The sequence below is a fragment of the Lipotes vexillifer genome, unplaced genomic scaffold, assembly GCF_000442215.2.
Source record: "Lipotes vexillifer unplaced genomic scaffold, Lipotes_vexillifer_v1.1 scaffold251, whole genome shotgun sequence".
Taxonomy (NCBI): Eukaryota; Metazoa; Chordata; class Mammalia; order Artiodactyla; family Lipotidae; genus Lipotes; species Lipotes vexillifer.
Genome location: NW_006770868.1, coordinates 521,736 through 527,250, shown reverse-complemented (window position 1 = coordinate 527,250; position 5,515 = coordinate 521,736). Strand labels below are relative to the sequence as shown.

The following is a 5,515-nucleotide window of genomic DNA, read 5'->3' as shown; positions in this document are numbered from 1 at the left end:
CATTGCCAGTGGCTCTCAATTCAGCTTAGAATTTTACTTTTAGAAATGGAAGATTTCATCTTGAAAGAAAGTCCTAAAAGAAACTTATTTTGTCCCATACTCTCATTTTAGAAAACAGATGACCCGTTATTACAGTGGCGAGCACATTCAGTGATTTGGAGATTGCCTTGGTGGGCAAAATAACTGGGAGATTTTCCAGCCCTTTTAATTTGTAAAATCAAAACCTGTGTTGGCTGCAACTGATCAGAAAAAAAATTAGTATACCAAAAGCAAAAGTTAGCAATCATAACTTTAGGAGGCGAGAACCAGTTTGTTAAGCCCCTCTGAAGGCAATACTGAAAGTGGCTTCCTCAGGAAAATACTTAACCACCCAATCGGTCAAACCATCTGATAACTGCTTATCTTCCCTAATGCGATTGGGAGTCCGTTTGATGCCCCTTTGCATTCCAATCACAAAGCTCATCTTAGGTAAGCACCTTGAGGAGGAAAAAAAAGAAAATTCATGAGTCTCTGCTTCTGCATTCATGGAATTTTCTTTTCACAATAGAAGGAAGCATGTTAAGCTGGGTGGGGGCAGGGTGGTGGTGCTGAGGTGAAAATCTTGGAAAGGGAGGGGTATGGTGTTCAATTGAGGTGACTGCACTTTATTCTGGCTAAATGGTTGAGAAACAAAAGATTATTTCATGATGCATGAAAACTACATGAAATGCACATTTCAATGTCCATTAAGAAAACTGTATTGGAAGGCAGTTTCCAGCCTCTAGAGCTAAAATGCAAGGCAAAGCAAAGCAATCCTCTGAGAGAGTCGTGAAAGATGAATTGGCTACTTTATTCTCCATTTTTAGCTACCTAGTCACACAGGAAAAATTAAACATGTGTATAAGCGAAGATTTCCAGGACTTGTGATAAACATAACTTGCAGTATCTGTCCTCCCTGCTCACACTCCCTTTTATAATCTGCTAGCCCAGAAGTCTTCTATAAAATGGGAGAGAGGCAGAGTGCCTCCCTCATGAGAGTAAAAAGTTAATAAATGAGAACAGTATGGCACATGGTAGGTACTCAAAAAAAATCTTAGCTATTATTCTTTTTTTAAAAATTAATTTATTTTTGGCTGTGTTGGGTCTTTGTTTATGCAGAGGCTTTCTCTAGTTGTGGCGAGTTGGGGGGGGCTACTCTTCGTTGTGGTGCACAGGCTTCTCATTGCGGTGGCTTTTCTTGTTGTGGAGCACGGGCTCTAGGTGCACAGGCTTCAGGAGTTGTGGCGCACGGGCTTAGTTGCTCCACGGCGTGTGGGATCTCCCTGGAGCAGGGCTCAAACCTGCATCCCCTGCACTGGCAGGTGGATTCTTAACCATTGTGCCACCAGGGAAGTCCCTTAGCTATTATTCTTATTCTTATTAGGTTATTGCTAACAGCAATTGTTCCTTTACCCCACCATCTCCCCTTGACAGCAGTTAGGCAGTATCCATCAAATTTTTATCAATATGTACTTTGACCCAGCACTTCAATTTATAGAAATTTATCTCACAAACTCCCAGTCAATGGGTCAAACAATTCATATATTTTTTTTTGAGTTCCATACTATGTACCTGTATTATTCTTTCAGTTCTGTGTTATTAAGGATATACAGATTTAGCATTATGTCATTTGGTGAACTGACCCCATTTTCATTTTGAAATGTCCCATTTGATCCCTGGTAATGCTGCTTTTTTTTTTTTTTTTTTTAATCCCTGGTAAGACTTCTTGTACTGAAGTCTACTTTGTATGAAATTAGTATAACCACTCTGCTTTATTTTGCTTAGTGTTTGCATTGTGTATCTCTTTCAATTATTTACTTCTAATCTCTATATTTTTATATTTAAAATGGGTTTCTTGGAGATGGCATATAGTTGAGTTTTGCCTTTTTTTTTTTAACATGATGTATTTTTAAAAAAATTTATTTGTTTTATTTATTTATTTTTGGCTGCGTTGGGTCTTCGTTGCTGCGTGTGGGCTTTCTCTAGTTGTGGTGAGTGGGGGCTACTCTTTGTTGTGGTGCACGGGCTTCTCATCGCAGTGGCTTCTCTTGTTGCGGAGCACGTGCTCTAGGTGCGTGGGCTTCAGTAGTTACAGCACGTGGGCTCAGTAGCTGTGGCTTGTGGGCTCTAGAGCGCAGGCTCAGTAGTTGTGGTGCACAGGCTTAGTTGTTCTGTGGCATGTGGGATCTTCCCGGACCAGGGCTCGAACCTGTGTCCCCTGCAATGGCAGGCGGATTCTTAACCACTGCACCACGAGGGAAGCCTGAGTCTTGCCTTTTTATGTAGGCTGACAATCTCTGACTTTTTAATTGGAATATTTAGGTCATTTACACTTATAGTAATTTTTGATATGACTGGAGTTAAGTCTACAATCTTGCTCTTTGTTTTCTATTGTCTCATCTTCTCTGTATTTCTTTTTTCCTGCCTTCTTTTGGGTTAATTGAGTTATTTTTTAGGATTCCATTTTATCTTCACTGTTGGATTATTAGCTTTATCTTTTTATTCTTTAGTGGTTGCTCTAGGGTTTATCATATGTATTTTAATTCATTGCAGTCCACCATCAAATACAATACTTGTAGTAAGATATTTCCATTTCCCCCATATGTCTTTTGTGTTTTGTCATAAATTTTATTACTACTTTGGTTATAAATGTTAAACTACTTTGACATTTTTGCTTTAAACAGTCACTTTTACTTTAAACAGTCAAAACAGTATCCCCCATTATTAACATCTTACATTAGCATGGTACATTTATTACAATTAATGAATTAATATTGATACTTAATTATGAACTGAAGTGCATGCTTTATTGAGATTTCTTTAGTTTTTATCTGATGTCTTTCTTCTGTGCTAGGACCCCTATTCAGGATATCATATGATATTTAGTGTCATGTCTTCTTAGGCTCCTCTTGGCTGTCACAATTTTTCAGACTGTTCATGTTTTTTCATTTTGACAGTTTTGAGGAGTACTGCCCAGGTATCTTGTAGCATGTCCTCAACTGGGATTTGTCTGATGTCTTATGTTTGTGGGAGGAAGACCATGGCAGTAAAGCCATTCTCATCACATCAAGGGTACGAACTATCAACACAGTTTATGTTAACTTTGAGTGCCTATCTGAGGTAGTATTTGTTAGGTTTCTCCCTTGTAAAATTTCTTTTTTTTCCCCTTTATCCATGCTGTACTTCAATGATCTTTTTTTTTTCAATGATCTTTTAAAGGCATTAAAAATAGAGGGGAAGGGCTTCCCTGGTGGCGCAGTGGTTGAGAGTCCACCTGCCAATGCAGGGGACTCGGGTTCGTGCCCCGGTCCAGGAAGATCCCACATGCCGCGGAGCGGCTGGGCCCGTGAGCCATGGCCGCTGAGCCTGCACGTCCAGAGCCTGTGCTCCGCAACGGGAGAGGCCACAGCAGTGAGGGGCCCGCATACTGCAAAAAAAAAAAAAAAATAGAGGGGATAAAAGTATTTTATATTTATCCACATATTTATCACTTTTGGCATTTTTTTTATTCCTTTGTGTAATCCAATTTTCTATCAGGTATCATTTTCCTTCCATCTGAGAAATTTTCTTTATCATTTCTTGCAGTGCATTCTGCTGGTGACAAATTCTCTCATTTTTGTTTGTTTGAAATGATCTTTATTTTGCATTCATTTTTGAAAGATATCTTCACTGGGTATTGAATTCTAGGTTGACAGTTTCAGCACTTCCGTTATGTCTGACTTGCATAATGTCTGACAAGAAATGTAACTCTTTTTTTTTTTTTTTTTTTTTTCTTGCGTTATGCGGGCCTCTCACTGTTGTGGCCTCTCCCATTTGCGGAGCACAGGCTCCGGACGTGCAGGCTCAGCGGCCATGGCTCACGGGCCCAGCCGCTCCGCGGCACGTGGGATCCTCCCGAAACGGGGCACGAACCCGCGTCTCCTGCATCGGCAGGCGGACTCTCAAGCACTGCGCCACCAGGGAAGCCCGAAATGTAACTCTTTTGTCCTGTATATTCAATGACTTTTTTTTTTCCTGCTTTCTCTTAAGATTTGCTCTTAGTCATTGGTTTTCAGGAATTTGATTTTTGGTTTTGTTTTTGTTTCCAACAAAAGATTCTCATATTTATTTCTGAGCCAAACTACTAGTGCAGATAAACTAAAACAGAGAAAAATCATTTTCCCAATAAAATACATCCAGTTGTCCAGATAGTAGTGGTTTTCAGGTTGAGATGGTAAGATGCAAATGACCTTGGTTCAGCATAAATATGTGTACCATCTCATGTGCGATTCCTTATAGACCCAGCTTGGCTCTTCTCCAATGTCTCCTCTTGGAGTTGTACCTGATTTTATTACCAGTTTTCAACCAAATCCACTGAGGAATGGGATCATTCTGCTTTTTCTTGACCAGGAATTACTTGATTCTGAAAGTCTTGTGAGAAGACATGGTGAGGAACAGAGTCGACTGCACATACCAGAATGGCGGAGGAAAACTTCAGGAATTGGATTATGATATATCTTCTTGTGGTTTTATTTTTATCCCTGCTTTGGGTTCATTTAGTTTCTTAGTTCTGTGAATTGATAGTTCTCACCAAATTTTGAAAAAATTTGGCCTTTATTTCATCAAATATTTTTTCTGCATGCCTCCTTCCCTCCTCTTATTCTGAGACCTCAATTACACATATGTTAGACTACTTGATATTGTCCCATGGGTCACTGTGACTCTGTTCATGTTTTTCAATCTTTTGTCTTTTCTGTCTCTCAATTTGGATGGTTTTTATTGCTATGTCTTCATTCATTGAGCTTTTCTTCTGCAGTATCTAAAAAACTGTTAATATCGTACAATAATTTTTCCACTAGCAGTTCCTTTTATTTCTTTTTTAAAAATAAATTTATTTATATATTTATTTATTTATGGCTGTGTTGGGTCTTCGTTGCTGCACGCGGGCTTTCCCTAGTTGCTGCGAGCAGGGGCTACTCTTCGCTGCGGTGCATGGGCTTCTCATTGCGGTGACTTCTCTTGTTGCAGAGCACGGGCTCTAGGAGTGTGGGCTTCAGTAGTTGTGGCTTGAGGGCTCCAGAGCACAGGCTCAGTAGTTGTGGTGCACGGGCTTAATTGTTCCGCAGCATGTGGGATCTTCCCAGATCAGGGCTCAAACTCGTGTTCCCAGCATTGGCAGGCGGATTCTTAACCACTGCACCACCAGGAAAGCCCTCCTTTTAGTTCTTTATCTTTCATTTCTCTCCCCACTTTTCATGTTTTCCTTTAAATATTTGAACAGAGTTACAATAGCTGTTTCAATGCCCTTGTCTCCAAATTCCCTCATCTCTTCAATTCTGGGTCTGTTTCTATTGACTGATATTTTTCCTGGTTATGGGTCATATTTTCCTCCTTATTGCTTGTCTAGTAATTTTTTAATTAGATGCTGGACATTGTGATTTTAAATTGTTGAATATCTGTATTTCATTGCCTTCCTCTGAAGAACGTTAGACTTTGCTCTAGCAGGCAGTTAAGTTAC

General features: G+C 39.8%; 1 pseudogene; it reads right to left on the bottom strand.

Moving 5' to 3' along the window:
* Positions 1-4,290: 4,290 nt before the first annotated feature.
* On the bottom strand, positions 4,291-4,443 carry LOC103082621 (60S ribosomal protein L39 pseudogene; annotated as a pseudogene).
* Between the last annotated feature and the right edge of the window lie 1,072 nt (positions 4,444-5,515).